This window comes from Lemur catta, chromosome 5 (genome assembly GCF_020740605.2).
Source record: "Lemur catta isolate mLemCat1 chromosome 5, mLemCat1.pri, whole genome shotgun sequence".
Lineage (NCBI taxonomy): Eukaryota > Metazoa > Chordata > Mammalia > Primates > Lemuridae > Lemur > Lemur catta.
The window spans coordinates 75,373,272-75,390,307 of record NC_059132.1 but is presented as its reverse complement, the minus strand read 5'-3'; the positions used below and the strand labels follow the sequence as shown (position 1 = coordinate 75,390,307).

Sequence of the window (17,036 nt, the reverse complement as noted above, 5' to 3'; positions counted from 1 at the left end):
CTGGTTGTCATTGCTTCTAGTGGTTCTTTTCATTGAATAGAGCAAGGAAATATACTTAAAAAACCCACTAATATTTGTAATTTTAATCTTGCAACTCAGGGGTTCTTCTCTCTTTTCTCTGTGTTGTGTTTGTGTCTCTCTTTTCCCATAGCAGGGATCCTGGTTATCAATAACATCAATATATGTTTATACATTTGCTCTGCCCTCCAATATACATGGCATAATATTGGAATTACTGCAGCAATACCACTGCCAACAATAAACCTAATAAATAAAGGAAGTTAAGGTTTCTATGCAGCATTTTATTCATAGAGTATAAAGGTAGGTAGTTAGAGTACTATGCTTACAAGTTATTTTAATTATATTTTTTATGTCACTAATTTGATAAATACTTTTATTTCTTAGTATTTTATTCTTGTTCTTGCTTTTGTAAATACTGTTTTCTCTTCAGTCAAATAAGCAATTTGAAATTCTTTTTCTTTTAATAGAGAGTTAAGCCTATTTATTATATCTTGATATGACTGGTATGTTTTCTTTTACTCTTTTAAAAAAATATTTTTACTGATATAAAAGTTTTCCTTTCTCTAGATCTTTAGAATTTTGGTCTTACTCTTGGATATACATTCAGAGTCTTTTTGGTGTTATTACTTTGTTTAATTTTGTTAACTAGAATTCATGTTTCCTTTTTCCCATCCATTGAGTTGAGCTTTGTATATTTCTTTGCATAAATCTTGTGTCCTGAAGAAAATTTGCATCTGAGCATTTAATAATTAAAAAAATTAACCATTGTGAGTAGATTTATTTTATATGAACATGTGCCACAAGTAAATTATTCTGCAGTTGATTTTTCCTTTTTGTGGCGCTTTTACAGTGTTGCTGGTATGTTTGTTTGTCCTTCCCTCCCTTTATATGTATAGCCAAGTAATTACAAAAAGGGTACATTTTTGCCATTATCTATACTTCCCTTTTTCCCTCAAATAGCTATGGTACATTTGAACTGCAAAAAGGGAAGCATCCTTCTTTTCTCTCTCTCTCTTAAAGGCAAAGGTTGATGGTATTTATTTATTTATTTATTTATTGAGACGCTTGGCTTTTCATTTTGTATATTTGATATTTATTTTAAGAAAAAATTCTCTATACCTATTTGTTAGAAGTTTATGTAGAATATGTGTTAGAACGCATTTACAAAGCTGTAAAACCATAAAATAGGAACAAATTTTAAAAAATAGGATTTATATAAAAATACTTTATTCTAGGATCAAATAGATGAAGACAACTACTGTTTATCAGAATGAAAAATTAAATATTGTAAACTGTAGACGACTCAAAGTTTTAGTCTATAAAATTAATGCCATTTTAGTCAAAGTCTCTGTTTTCTTCTTTTGAGGAGTGGGGGAATCTTGACAACTTGATTCTTAAATATATATAGTAGAGTATATGAATGAGAATATCCAGTACAAATTTTAAGAATAAAAATGAGGCAGATCTTGTTATACTATATTGCTTGCTGTACTGCAGTTGTTATCCTGTAGTGCTGTAGTAATTAAAACACTGTGTTGTTGATGCAGGGATAGAGTCCAGAAAGAATCCAAATAAATGAAAGATGAGAAGGAAATTGTGTGTACACACATACAGAGAAAGGAATGTTTGTTTTTTTTTTTGACATAAGAACCATACATCCAAAAAGGAAAACAGGTTCGACTCCATTACAATGGAACAAACTTCTCTGAGAGAAGACATAGCAAGATCAGACCAGTATTTGAAGAAAATATTTGTGACATGTAGCAGAGTTTTTAACACATGTACAGAGCTTCTACATATTAACAAAAATTGGAAAAATGGGTTATGATACGGACAAATAATTCAAAGAATATACATGAAGAGTTTTTATAGAAATATACCTAAAGATGTATATACAGATATGTTAATTATAGCATTATTTGTAATAACTAAAAGTTGGAAACAGTCTGAATGTCCACCAGTAGGAAAATGGCCAAATTGTGGTACATCCATATTTTAGAATATTAATTAGCAAATTGATTAAAAAGAATAAGATCTTTGTGTCCAGATATGGCAAAAATCTCAAGACATATTATTAATGAAAAAATATAAAGATCAGTATAGTATGATGTCATTTACTTATAGGTCTATTTTTTGTGGTAATCTTGAAACCATTTTGCATATCTTATGGAGTAAGGGATTTAAGTTACCTATTACTATTATTAGAAACCAACAATTTCACTGTAAGAAAACAAAGACAAATATAGACTAAAAGGAGCCAAGAAAAATCTTTTATATTAAATTAATTGGAAAATCAATATGAATCCATAAATAAATAAATATCCATTCACCCCCCCCATCCCCCACCTACCAGAAGATCTGAGAAGCATGGACAATCTCAGCAGCAGTGATTACACTCAGCATCTGTATCTCAGTCTCTAAATACCATTGAAAGGATCCAAGACTTCTTGGAAAAATAGATGACCCCAGTTCTTGGGAAAACACAGCAAGCCAGAAAACAAGGAAGTGCTAAAAACCAGGGTTACATTAAAGAAACAACCCAAAGGAGTTCCTGCTGGTTAAATCTGAAATAACCTGAGCATCAGTAAAAGAATGATTGCAATTACAGACATACCTTAGAGATACTGCAGGCTCGGTTCTGGACCACTGCAATAAAGTGAGCATTGCAGTAAAATGAGTCCCAGTAATGTTTGGTTTGTGAAAGTGATGTGTACATTATACTGTAGCCTGTTAAGTGTGCCGTAGCATTATGTCTTTAAAAAAGTATATACCTTAATTACAAAATACTTTATTGTTAAAATGTGCTAACGATCAACTGAGTCTTCAGTGACCTGTAATCTTTTTGCTGGCAGAAGGTCTTGCCTTGATGTTGACTGCTGCTGACTAAGTTGGAGGCTGGAGTTGCTGTGGCAATTCTTAAAATAAGGCAACAATGACGTTTGCCACATCGATTGACTCTTTCATGAAAGATTTCTCTGTAGTGTGCAATGCTATTTGGTAGCATTTTAGCCACAGTAGAACTTCTTTCAAAATTGGAGACAGTCCTCTTAAACCCTGCTGCTGCTTTATCAACTAAGTTTATGTAATATTCTAAATCCTTTGTTATAATTTAAAAAATGTTCGCAGCATTTTCACTGGGGTAGATTCCATCTCAAGAAACTGCTTTCTTTGCTCATTCAGAAGAAACAACTCATTCGTTCAAGTTTGGTCATGAGATTGCACCAATTAAATCACATTGTCAGGCTCCACTTCTAATTCTAGTTCTCTTGCTATTTGTACCACATCTGCAGTACTTCCTCCAGTGAAATCTTGAACAAACCTTTAATTTGTAAAAATCACAATTTGTGAAGTGCAATAAAGTGAATTGCAATAAAACAAGGTCTGCCTATAATTATAAAACCTTGAACTGAAAAAAATCCGTGAGTCCAGAGTGATAAGAAGAGAAAGAAAAAGAAAGCCCTCTTTTAGAGGATTGTAGTAGCAATGTTAGAGCTGGAAAATTATATTGTAAATTCCAAAGAAACAACCTAGGCCAAAAGCATCAATGGATACCAAAACCTTTGGGAGAAAGACTTCTGGGAACAGGATATATATGCTTGGTGCCCAATTATTATCCCACACATCACTTACTATTACAAAGGGGAAGATGTGTTTTTGTAATATATCTGTAGGTTGCCCCTTGAACTAAGTGGTCTAACTCTTATAGTGGGACAACCTGATACCATGTTCCTCTTGTTATTGTGTAATGTGGAATGATATAAACTTTGGGGTATTCTTGCTTAATATGTTTATACAAAATACAATCAGGATTGTGGAATAAGTCAAATCACACTCTGGGGAGCAATCAGACAAATCTGGGATTTGGAACAATCTATAAGAAAACTGGTCAAGAGTCCTCAGCACATCGTTGTCTTAAGAAAAAAGATGTATGGGACTATTCTAGGACAGGAGAGACTAAAGAGATACAATAACCAATTATAAGGCATGAATTTTGATTTGCTTTTGGATTGATCCCTCTACCCTAAAGGTTAAAAAAAGATATCTTTGAGGCTGGGTACGGTGGCTCACACCTGTAATTGTAGCACTCTGGGAGGCCAAGGCAGGAGGATTGCTCGAGGTCAGGAGTTCGAGACCAGCCTGAGCAAGAGCGAGACCCCGTCTCTACTAAAAATGGAAAGAAATCAGCTGGACAACTAAAAATATGTAGAAAATATTAGCTGGACATGGTGGCGCATGCTTGTAGTCCCAGCTACTCGGGAGGCTAAGGCAGGAGGATTGCCTGAGCCCAGGAGTTTGAGGTTGTCGTGAGCTAGACTGACACCATGGCACTCCAGCCCAGGCAACAGAGTGAGACTGTGTCTCAAAAAAAAAAAAAATAAATAAATAAAACAAAATCTTTGAGATGATTAGGAAAACTTGAATATATTGCAGTTTAAAAATTAAGAAACCAAATTATCTCGTTTGTTTTCCTTTTTTTTGTTGACGAGGTGTCTTACCCAATAGATTTACTACATTTGTAAGGCTGTTTTAAAAAATGTTTTACTGCTTAATATAGTCTATGATAAAATCAGTATATATAAAAATATATAAATGTCATTTGCATCTCTAAGAGGTTAATCTCAGTTATTGAAAGCTCAGATTATGTGTAACTGTCTTTCAAAGTAACTTGCTTAAGAGGACTTCCACTTCCACCATCACCACACTGTTTTGTTTAATAGCTATATAATCAGATTCACTACATCCTTATTATATTAAATTACTGCTTTTAAGCCTTATTTTATTTCTTCAGTCTAAGAATAACAGTTAACCTGGTTAATTTCATTAAAGCAAGGTTATCTCAGAAAGCATTCTGTGTCTTTAATTTTTTTCTAACTTTAATAAAAGTACTGTACTCAACAGCCAAACCAAACAACCATCCCAATTCAAAAATGAGTAAAGGACTTGAACAGACATTTCTCCAAAGAAGATATAAAATGGCCAAAAAGCACATTAAAAGATGCTCAACACCATAAGTCATTGGGGAATGCAAATCAAAACCACAAGGAGCTACCCCTTGGCTATTAGCAAAATCATGAAAAATAACAATTGTTGGGGAGGATGTGGAGAAAATTGGAACCTTCATGCATTTCAGGTACTGCTGGTGTATGTAAAATAGTATAGCTGCTATGAGAAACAGTTTGCTAGTTCCTCAAAAAGTTAGCCATAAGAATGACCATATCATCTAGCAATTCTACTCTAAATATATCCTGAAAAGAATTGAAAGAAGGAACACAAACGGATAATTTGTATACCAGTGATCACAGCAGCAGCATTCACAATAACCAAAAGATGGAAGCAACCCAAATGTCTATGAACAAATGAATGGATAAACAAATGTGTATATATATATATATATATATATATATATATATAGTGCAATATTATTCAGCCATATAAAGGAATGAAATTTTGGAGTATGGTATGCATAGATGAACCTTGAAAACATTATGCAAATGAAATAAGCTAGACACAAAAGAACAAATACTGTTTGATTCTACTTAAGTGAGTTACCAAGTATTATATATAATAGAAGTTACTAGGGCCTTGGCAGAGGGAGGAATGGGAAGTTACTGCTTAATGAGTATAGAGTTTCTGTTTGGAATGATGAAAAAGTTCTGGAAATGAATAGTGGTGAGGGTTGCACAATATTGTGAATATACTTGATGCCGCTGAATTGTACACTTAAAAGTGGTCAAAATGGTAAATTTTATGTTATGTATATTTTACCATAACAAAAATATTTTTAAAAATAAAGTACTGTTTTTGATGTTATTTGTGAAAAATTTTCCAGTGTAATGATAAAAATTTTGTTTTTCTTGTTCCCTTTTGAATGTTTTAAAAATTATATGCATTTGGAAATATAGCTATATAAATGATAAATAATATCAGTAAAGAATTTTAACCTAGTACTTTGGGGTAGTGAAGGAAAATCTTATATAATTGTCCTTTCTAGTTCACATTAAGTTTCAGGAAGTTAGCTATTTAAATTTGCCGATTAAAAAGAAAAATTTTCTGCTTTCGGCCCTATCAAAAGAAATGAATCAAATCGAAAAAGTGTGCCCCGTGAGTTGTGGGCACAGAAAAAGAAGAGATTAGCAAGACAAGTAACCTGATCAGATTTAAGAATACCCTAAAGAAGTAAAAATGTGAATAAGCAAAATTGGGAAGTATTAAGTTGATATTTGAAAAATTCAAATTATAAATATGTAATAGTTGAGTATTTGCGGGGTGGGTTTTTCTTTTCTTTTCTTTTTTCCAAATTTAATGTCTCCTCTTTTAAACACTTTTGCATTGTTTTTAGATCATACTGCAGTTGCATTGAGGCATTTTCATTGTTTGGCTTTATCTGTAAGATTTCCAAAGGCGCATGATTTTTTAAATACATATTCAAAAAGGGTAGAAGAAAATAATAAACATAGAAATGTATCACTCTGGTGACAGAGATGGCAAGTCTGATGACTGCTAATACCCTTCCAAATGGCCTTATTTGAACCATTCTTTTTTCTTTTTTCTAATATTGACTCTACCCCTTTTATTTGGAATTAGAGATCCATCATCAAGAACTGTGAAGGGTCTGAGATTTTACCCTACTTGCAAGTAACAAATTACTCAGTTATAATTTCATGAATGCTGGTAGAAGACATGAGACTCCTGAGTTGGAATTGAAGGATTGCTCACAGCAAGCGATAACAGTGGCCGGAGTGTTTAGTTTTTTAACCAGTTTCCTGAGCAACATTTCCCATACAGCAGTGTGTTAAGAGGGCCAGATGATACTTGTATGCACAATAAGTTGCATAACAGGAGAGGAATTCTTAGCGTAGAGAACCTGAATAGTAGTTTTATTTTATGTTATGTTATGTTATGTTATGTTATGTTATTTTTATTTTTATTTTTATTTTATTTTTTGAGACAGAGTGTCGCTTTGTTGCCCTGGCTAGAGTGAGTGCCATGGCGTCAGCCTAGCTCACAGCAACCTCAAACTCCTGGGCTTAAGTGATCCTACTGCCTCAGCCTCCCGAGTAGCTGGGACTACAGGCATGCGCCACCATGCCTGGCTAATTTTTTCCATATATATTTTAGTTGGCTAGATAATTTCTTTCTATTTTTAGTAGAGACGGGGTCTTGCTCTTGCTCAGGCTGGTCTTGAACTCCTGACCTCGAGTGATCCACCCGCCTCGGCCTCCCAGAGTGCTAGGATTACAGGCGTGAGCCACCACGCCCGGCCTAGATGTTTTATTTTTTTTTATGTTTTACATTTAGATCTGTAATCTACCTTGCATTACCTTTTGTATAAGTCATGAGGTAGAGTACAGGTTCATTGTTTTTGCATATGGGTATCCATTTGTTCTAGAACTATTTGTTGAAGAGTCTATCTTTTCCCTCATAGAATTGCCTTTGTATTTTTGTTGAAAACCAATTGTCCATCTCTGTAATAGCTTCATAGTAGTATTCTCTAATTTTGTACTTTTTCTAAATTGTTTTGGATATTTTAGTCCCTTTGCTTTTTCATATAAATTTAAGAATCAACTTGTTGATAAAAAAATGTTTGGCTGAGATTTTGATTGGGATTATGTTTAATCTACACGTCTATCTGTGAAGAATTGGCATTTTAACAGTATTGAGCCTTCCAATCCATGAATATAGTATATTTCTCCATTTTTTTAGGTCCTTGATTACTTTCATCATGTTTTATAGTTTTCAGTGTACAGGTCCTGCACATATTTTGTAGATGTGTAGCTAAGTATTTCTTTTTTATGCTATTGTAAGTGCTACTGCTTTAAAATTTTTTGATGTACTTATTCATTGCTAGTATGTAAAAATACAATTGATTTTTATATATTGATCTTATATTTCAGGACTTGTTAAAATCATATTAGTTCTAGAAACTTTTTGTAGATCCCATTGGATTTTCTGTGTAGACAATCATGCTACATGTTTATAGCATATACTGTTTATGAATAAACAGTTTTTAAAAGTTTCATGATTTTCAATTTGTATGCCTTTTATTTCATTTTCTTTCCTAATTGCACTTGCTAGGGCCTTCTAGTACAATCCTGAATAGAAGTGGTGAGAACAAGCATCTTTACTTTGTTCCTGTTCTCTTGTTATTAAATGTAATGTTAGCTGTGTATTTATCTAGATGCCCTTTATCAGATTAAGAAAGTTCTCTTCTATTCCTTCTTTGCTTAGAGGTTTTTTCTTTCTAATCAGGAATGGATGTTAGATTTTATCTAGTGCCTTTTCTGGAGCTATTCAAATAGTTATGTGGTTTTTCTTGGTTAGGCTGTTAATATGATCTGTTCCATTCTGTGATTTTCAAATATTGAAGCAGCTTTGTATTCTTGCTATAAACCCTACTTGGTTGCAAGCTAATATTCATTGCTGGATTGAGTTTGCTCATACTTTGTTGAGGGTTTTTGTATGTGTTCATGAGTGATGTTGAATGGTATTTTCTTGTAATATCTTTTTCTTTGGTATTTTGAATTGATAAGTATTCCCTCTTCTTCTATTTTCTGGAATAGATTGTGTTTAATCGGTATTATTTTTCTAGAATGTTTTGTAGCATTTGCTATGAAACCATCAGAGCGTTTCTTTGTTTATTTTATATATACAGGACAATTCAGGTTATCTGTCTTTTCTTGAATGATTTTTTGGCCGTTTATGGCTTTCAGGATGAAATGGTCCATTTCATCTAAGTTGCTGAATTTGTATGTATAATGTTGTTCATGTCATTCTCTAATAATTATTTAATGTTTGTGAGGTCTATAGTGATATCCCCACTTTCATTCCTCATTCTGGTTGTATATTTTTTCTCTTTTGATTTGTGGGTTGGTTAATCTGGCTAGAAGGTTATCAGTTTTATTGAGCTTCTCACAGAACCAGCTTTTGTATTTATTAATTTGCTCTACTTTTTTTGTTTTCAATACCTTCATAATCCACTGATTTCTGCTCTTTATTATTGCCTTCCTGCTGCTTGACTTGAGTTTGCCCTGTTTTTCTTTGTCTAGTTTCTTAGGGTAGAAGTTTGTTGATTTGAGACCTTTGTTCTTTTCCTTTTCTAATATAGGCATTTAATGCTATACATTTCCCTCTAAGCATTGCTTTGACTACATCATACACATTTTGATATGATATATTTTTATTTTCATTTAGTTTCCAATCATTAGTCTAATTTCTCTTGAGAATACTTCTTTGAGCCACAAATTATGTAGATGTATTATTGTATTCCCATGTTTGGAAATTTTCAGATATCTTTCTGTTACCCATTTTGAGTTTTATTCCATCATAGTCAGATAATGTATTTTGTATTATTTCAGTTCTTTTAGATGTGTTAAATCTTGTTTTATTTAGGTAGATGTTTCATGTATACTTGAAAAGAATGTATATTCTCTGGTTGGTTGGAATAATTTGTTTTTGAATGGAAAGGGATATGGTTTTAACCTTGCTGTAAGATTAACCCTTAAATACTAATTGCTTTGCAGCTAGTGGGGTAATAGAAAAGGATATTGGGGTTTAGAATACTTGTTTTTAGATAGGCCTGCCTTTTACTAACAATATGAGAGGTCTTCAAAAAGTTTGTGGAAAATACATATTATAAAAAACTATGCATGGATTTCAAAATTTCTTCATACCAAAATAAACTGATACTTACTTATTGTAACATGTCTGAATAGGTTTTTTCAAGTCTAGAGCAAAGTGCTGGCAAATAAGAGCTTAATAAATATTATTTATGCTTTTATTCTTGAATTTTTGGATTTTATTTGACTTGAGACTTGACTGAAAGAATTTATACTGTGTTTATAAATTATATATTTATTATTTATGTTTGTTATCATGAAATTATTTATAGCTAACTTTTATAAATAGTAAAATTCATTTGCTCCTTTATCATTTCTTTTTATTATGCATAAAATATTTTAATTTTTTTAGTACCATAGGATGGATTTTAAAATGCTTACTCATGTTAATTTTTTAATAAGCTGAATATTTTGTAACATATTTTTCCACTTCATTGGCTCTACTTTAACTCTGTAGACACTGTTACATTGTCTCAGTGCTTAAAAGGTGGTAACTAGATACTAGAATGTGGAATAATTACATTGTATATTGATTGTCAGGAAGAATAGAACAAACGAATGCTTCTTTAAGACAGTGTTATCACACCGTTGTCTGATCTATAATTTTTTAAGTCTGATTTGTAATAGAGCTCATTCTTTTTGTGGTCTAGTGAACTCTGCCAATGTCTTGATTATTCATTAGCTTCTCCATGTATTATATGTAAAATTTAAATTATTTGTAAGATTACGAAAATATTTGTTTTATATTTATCATATGCCAAAGTTTTAACATATGCTTTGGGTTTCAAAGTGTTATACAAAAACAAATTTCCCAAATATTAAATGAAATTCTTGGGTAGATTTTACAGAGTAAGTGTAACTCTGAAGTTGAAAAATGATTTATCTTTTTTTATTATTTAGGGAGTCTCAACCACCAGCAGGATTTTTAAAAGGCTATCTTAGTATTTGGTAAGTATGTATTCTCCATGTTAAATACTTTTTATGTTACTTAAGTTTACACATATGCTCTATGGATGACATTTACAATAACCAGTGTAAATTACAATTATAATTTATATTTCTTTTAATTTTTATGTGGGTAGTAGAATTTTTCTCCTTATACCTATTCTGATCCCCTTCTGATCCAGTCTACACATTGTGTCCAGAAAATCCTTTTGGTGCATAGCCTCAATATTAAGAGTTTAAAGGCAGAAACAGTTTCAGTGAGCAGGAATTGTAATACTTAATGAATGAAACAGAATTTTCTGTACTTGAGATTTTGTAATAGTTCCCTATTAATTGCAAAACTAGTGTAGATTTCTTCTTTAGCTGTCCATTGCTTAACTCCTCCTTATATTAGGTCCTGTTTACTACAACATGACAACATGAACACCAATACTGTGCTCAGATACTGTGTTTTCTATCTGGATTACTCCAATTGTTTTGTTCCAAGGTTAAAATATGAAAAACTTTGTAGATATCTGTAGTTAAGAATTTCATAAACTTATGATTTCACTACATAAAGCTTTTGCTTTTTAATTTTTTGAATAAAGATAGGCAAGTTAATCTCAGAATATGTTCTACTTCAACTACTCACTTAGTGATTTAGACTTGTCAGTAAGGTGATTAGATAGATATAACAGTGCTTTGGTTAATCATGATAAATTTTGAAGTTATTAACTATGCTTCAGAAATGGGAGGGAAGTGCTGAGACATTGGATAATCAAGTGTCATAATGTAGTTTTTTGTTGTTTGTAATGTAGTCAATAAAAGATTTTTAAGGATGAATATATTTATTTGGTTAGCTAAAGTAGATTTCTGGGATACAGGAAACATATTTAATGATAAGCATCTATTTTTTAAATTATACTTTTTAATATGTTTGATACAATAAATATTTGACCAAATGATGTTTCTAAAATTCTGTAGTAACCATAGGGGATACTTAAGTGTTCAACAGTTACACTATTTTGTTTACTGTATGTTTATAATAAATGCAACATTTTTAGGGGCAAATGATGTTACAAAGATCTCTCAAACAAATTTTTACCACTTTAAATTTGGTAACTGATTTCTGGCCATGTATTAAGTAGAAAAGAGTAACTTACTGTCATTTTTTTCTCATTGATGCATATACTGGAGTTAGAGGGAAGCAATTGTCTTTGCATCTATATGCTTATGATATATATTTCATCTTTGCAAATTTGTTTTTTCAGTGAGTTTTATTAAGCTATAGTGTACACACCGGGAAATTCATTCCAAGATGTACAATTCAGTGATATGTTTGTTTATTCACCAAATTATGCAGTCATCACTACTGTCTAATCTTAGGGTACTTTCATCACTCTTTATCCCTAACCCCCAGTCCTGGGAAACCATTAATATACTTTCTGTTTGTATGGATTTGCCTGTTCTGGATATTTTATAAAAATGGAATCATACAATATTTGTTGTTTCATGTCTGGCTTCTTTCACTTAGCAGAGTATTTTCAAGATTCACCTGTGTTGTATGTAGCATGTATCGGTGTTTCATTTATTTTTGTGGCTGAATAATATTCCATTGTATACTACATTTTGTTTATTCATTTATCATTTGATAGGAAGTATCTGTTTTACTTTTTTCGGCTATTAGGAATGCTTTCACTATGAAAATTCTTATATAAGCTTTTGTGTAGACATATTTTCATTTCTTTTGAGTATATACATATGGATGGGGTAGAATTGGAGGATAATATGGTAACTATGTGTAACTCTTTGAGGAACTATCAAAGTGGTTGTACCATTTTACAGTCCCACCAGCAATGTATGAGGGTTGTAGTTTCTCCACATCCTCAAGAACACTTAAAGTAAGTCTTTTGTATTTTAGCCATCCTAATTTGTGCGAAGTTGTATCCCACTGTGGGTTTGATTTTCATTTCCATAATTACTAGTGATAAGCATCATTTTATGTGCTTATTGACCACTTGTCTTCTTTGGAGAAATATCTATTCAAATCCTTTGCCCATTTTTAAAGTTAGGTTGTCTTTTTAATTTTTAGTTGTAAGCATTTTTAATTTATTCTGGAAACTAGTCCCTTATCAGAGAAATGATTTGGAAATATTTTTTCCTATTTTGTGGATTATCTCTTTATTTTCTTAATGGTGTCCTTTGAAGCACAAGAGTTTTTAATTTTGGTAAAGTCTAATTTATCTGTTTTTTCTTTTGTTGCTTATGCTTTTGGTGCCATATTGCAAATTCATTTTAAAATAAATATTCATTGATAGTCTAGGTCTATGACAAGGTTTCAATTATCATAGGACTATAAAAAAACATTGGCATTTCCTATGTTTGACAGCTAAAGCCCAAAGGAAGCAATTATCCTTGTATTTGTGCTTCAGTTCCGCAGCTAATTGTTTTAAGCAAAGCCTTAAGTTTTGATCCCATGTGTTAACGTGAAAATATTAACTGTGTGTGGTGTGCTTATTGATATTAGTCTTGTGAATCTATGTTTCATTTTTTGGATTGGAGAAGGGAAGGGCTATCCTTAATAGTTTAGTTTATTATGGCAATTATTGCATATTTAATTTCATGCCTTAATAAACCATTGTCTTTTAGACTAAGAGTATTATCAGAGTTCTTTTTATCTTTCTTTTGAAGAGAGAATAGATTTTGATAATCTTACTGATTTTAAATCTTGTGCACATTATTTTTAAGCAATAATAGTTTGATGTTTTTGTAAACCTACATATGGAATATGAACATTTTTCCTCTGCCTTATTAAGTACATGTCCTTTTGATTTTTAGGGGACCAGTTTAGTTCCTTACTTTTGATCATTATATGGCTTTTTATATCAATTGAAGGCATATTTCAGGATATTTTGGCCTATGTTGTTGTCTAGTTTAGTTTCTTGACAAAATGATTTATAGCAATGGAATGTCACTGCTCTTGACAGATTTGGCTTTCTGTGTAAGCATGAGGTTGTAATATAAATGTAAGAGATATTTTTATCAGAAGAATTGACTATTCTTTTTATATTATCTGACAAATCTGTGTTAACTTCAAATAACAAAAAGTCTATTTTCATGAAATTTTATATAGCTAAGATTACTGATATTCTTCTTGTTTGTTGATTTAAAATCATGGTGCCCATTGGATGGGTAATATTGTTCTACACATGGATATTTTTATAGTTTGTTATAGCATCCATGGACATTTAGCAGTTGAAAAGGAAATAAAAAACTGATATATCTTATTCATAATGGTGTTAAATTATCAATTAAATTTTCAATTGTGATAAAAATAAGGAAAAGATACAGTTGAGACTTACCTCCTATGGTTTATGTCAATTGTGGTAATTAGAATTTTGGTGACCTATTTATGGCTGAATTAAGGCAAAAGAGCTTTTATACACTATTCCTTTCATCTTCCCTTCTCTTGCACTGTATGCTTGTGCATATAATAATTGAGTATATATTAATTCTCTTTGAGTATTTATATTTTAAATGGGGTTTTAATATTAGTAGAGACCCCCTTTTGTTTCAAGGGTAAGAAGGATTACCCTTTAGCTGGATCACTAATTTGTCACTAAAGTCAGTAGGGACTGCCTTATACCATAGGTAGCAGCTTTTCAGGGCATGTCCTAGTTTGTTACTCTGCTGATCCATAATGTACCTTAGAGATATGGGTCAGGGTTGTATGGATAGAACAATTAAACTATTCTTTGTACAATGCTTTCTTCTTCTTCTTCTTCTTCTTATTATTATTATTATTACTATTATTGTTATTATTTTTGTAGGGGTGGGAGTCTCACTATGTTGCCCAGGCTGGTCTTGAACTCTTAGGCTCAAGCAATCCTCCAGCTCTGGCTTCCCAAAGTTCTGGGATTACAGATGTGAACCAGTGTGCCCAGCCATCGACCATTCATCAGAAAGATCTTTGCCTACTAATCTTACTCAGAAGGGCTTAACTGGACTTAGATTATTGTAATTGCAGCACTTTTTTTTTTTGCACAAATGCTTGCAAATCATTGAACAATAGTACCCCTTTTTTCCCCAATAAAGTTACCACATCATTGCAAGGAATTTTTCCTAAAAGTTTTTCCTTCAGAATTCACTTCTATAATAAAAAACGTAATCTAAATTAATCCACACTCAGTGCATTAGACATCTCAACTTTGTTCTTTTTAATACCTAAAATTTCTGAATTCTCTTGATCCTTCTTCACAGAATTCCCAGTCCGTTAAGCTAAATAATTACAATGGTTCATTTATTTTATTTTTGTTCCCTGTTCATGGGCTGCCTAGGTTTGCCAGAGTTTCACCTATTTACTATCTTGAGAGGTTTCTAGTATAAATTCACATAAATTCTAGTATAAATTCTCCCTGCTCCCCCTTAGCCTCAGTGCTTCCTGGTAATTCTTATCTTTTTGATCTATTTCATTCCACATGTTAGTTATTTGGAACCATTTCACTATCCTGAAATGACCAATCCTGTCCTTATTTCTCTTACTCTTTTCATTTCATATTTTATAACTTTTTTCTTCAGTCTATCTTAATTCAAAGAACAAGGTGTTTTCATTTCAAAAGCTATTATATGTATTCTTAATCTTCCCCCTTCTTTTTTCCACTGGAACCTTGGCTATTTTCTGTTCTTCCTCTTACGCTCCATGTTGGGTTCTCTGCCTTATCACACTTAGTCTTGAGAAGTACTCTACTTTCTCAATCCTTCCCATTATCATCAAGGTTGTTTGACTTATAGTCCACTCTAGGTATCTCCAATTTTTCAACTCTTATTCAACTACCTTCTGCAGTTTGATATTGTTTCTACCAGTGTTCTGCTTTCTTAACTGAAAGTAAACCACATTTCTCAACTAACCAGCTAGATAGACATTAGCTGGGCTGATTGAACTGCTGTAAAAATGCCTCATATCATTCTCAGGATAAAGACTGAGTTCCAGATGGCTAAATCTGTGTCTTTTCACTTCTCATTCTGTCCTGTTTTTTTTTTGCATTTGGTATTTTGTTTCTTCTTAGCATTCATGTCTCCCTTCTCATCTGTAATACTATACTTAAATGGGTTTTCTGCTCTCTCTGACTAAATGTTTGTTTTTGTTGTTGTTGGTTTCTTCTTTTACATACCTCTTAAGTATAAACTGGGTTGAAGCTTTGCTCTTAGTAGTTCCTTTTCATTATACACCATTTTGAGGAGATGGTCTCTGTTTTCATTATGTAAATTATCACAAATTTGTGTTGACTCACGAATGCCATGACCTGTTTTACCACTGACTCAATCATTATGTCCTCAGCACCCCAAAATTGTTATTTCCCAAGCTGAAAAATTTGTCTTGTATCATGCTTGATATATGGCTCATACTCAGTAAATGCTTGTCAAATTATGAATGAACTCATCATCTGAGTTTCCCAGTCTGTTCAATTTTTTTTTTTTTGGACAATGGTTTTACCATTCACCTTTTCTCATGTCACAAGCCCTAAAACATTTTTGACCAACTCTTGTCTATACTTGTTAACATTAGTTACCATATTTTGGTCCTAAGCTTAACTAATGAGGTAGAGGACATTTTCATTTGCAGGTGGTGGAAATATGGATCACAGAGATTGTGATTTACTTATGATTTCATGGTTGTGGAGTAGAAACTTAAAACTTAGCTTTCTGATTACATGTTTCCTGATTTTCACAGAAAACATTCTTTGTAATGATAAAAGTAGTATGCTAGACAAGAATTGCTCTGAGTACACTATGTGAATTAAATAAAAGAGAATGAAAGTGAGAGTGCTTTAAATTCTTGTGTAAGAAGATGTAGTGAGATGAAGGACCTAACTTTGTGGAAGGAATGGATATGAGAATTTTTTTACTCAACAAACAGTTTCACCATTTTGACTTCTGTTGATGAAATGATGCTAGTAAAGTGGTTTGAGTGAACCATACTTCCTACAACAATTATAAAATCTGGACAAAATATTGAAAGAAAAACCCTAACTATTTAAAAGCAGTGGGAAAATGACCAAAGAAGGCAGAAACCAAATGAAAGCCTGTAATTGCAGTGTGGTGGTAATTGTATGTTTGTGGCTTTCTTGCCTCACGGTGTATCCCAGCATCCTGTAGTTCCAGCACCATAGGAAAGAAGTTAGGACTAGCCAAGCAGGTGGAAATTGACAGAGGGAAGTCCTGGAAGCTAGAAGTAAGATCCACAATCTGAATGTAAACTGTGTCCAAATCATGGCAGCCGCTAAACTGTGTATGTGTAGGGGAGACCCCAGGAGACCCAGTGTAACAACAGGTAGAAATGAGAGGGATCTGCTCTTGAAAGAGAACTGAACCATGTGAGATTTGTGTTTGCTTCCTTTTTTTTTTTTTTTGACTGAGTACATTTCTCAACTTGCACACAGCCTGGGTGGCCAGAAGCTGGCTTGAGGTGTCAGA

The 17,036-nt window shown here is 32.4% G+C and overlaps 1 protein-coding gene across 3 annotated transcripts in view; it reads left to right on the top strand.

Annotated features, from left to right (window-relative positions):
- FBXW7 (F-box and WD repeat domain containing 7) overlaps nucleotides 1-17,036 on the top strand; it is a 186,577-nt gene that overhangs the window by 40,100 nt on the left and 129,441 nt on the right. For 2 of the 3 annotated variants that reach the window (XM_045552117.1, XM_045552116.1), the window contains one exon: nucleotides 10,539-10,586. The exons of the other annotated variant lie outside the window; for it this stretch is intronic. The gene's annotated coding sequence lies outside the window, so the exon portion shown is untranslated. The remainder of the gene's footprint in view (nucleotides 1-10,538; nucleotides 10,587-17,036) is intronic. 3 annotated transcript variants of the gene reach the window in all.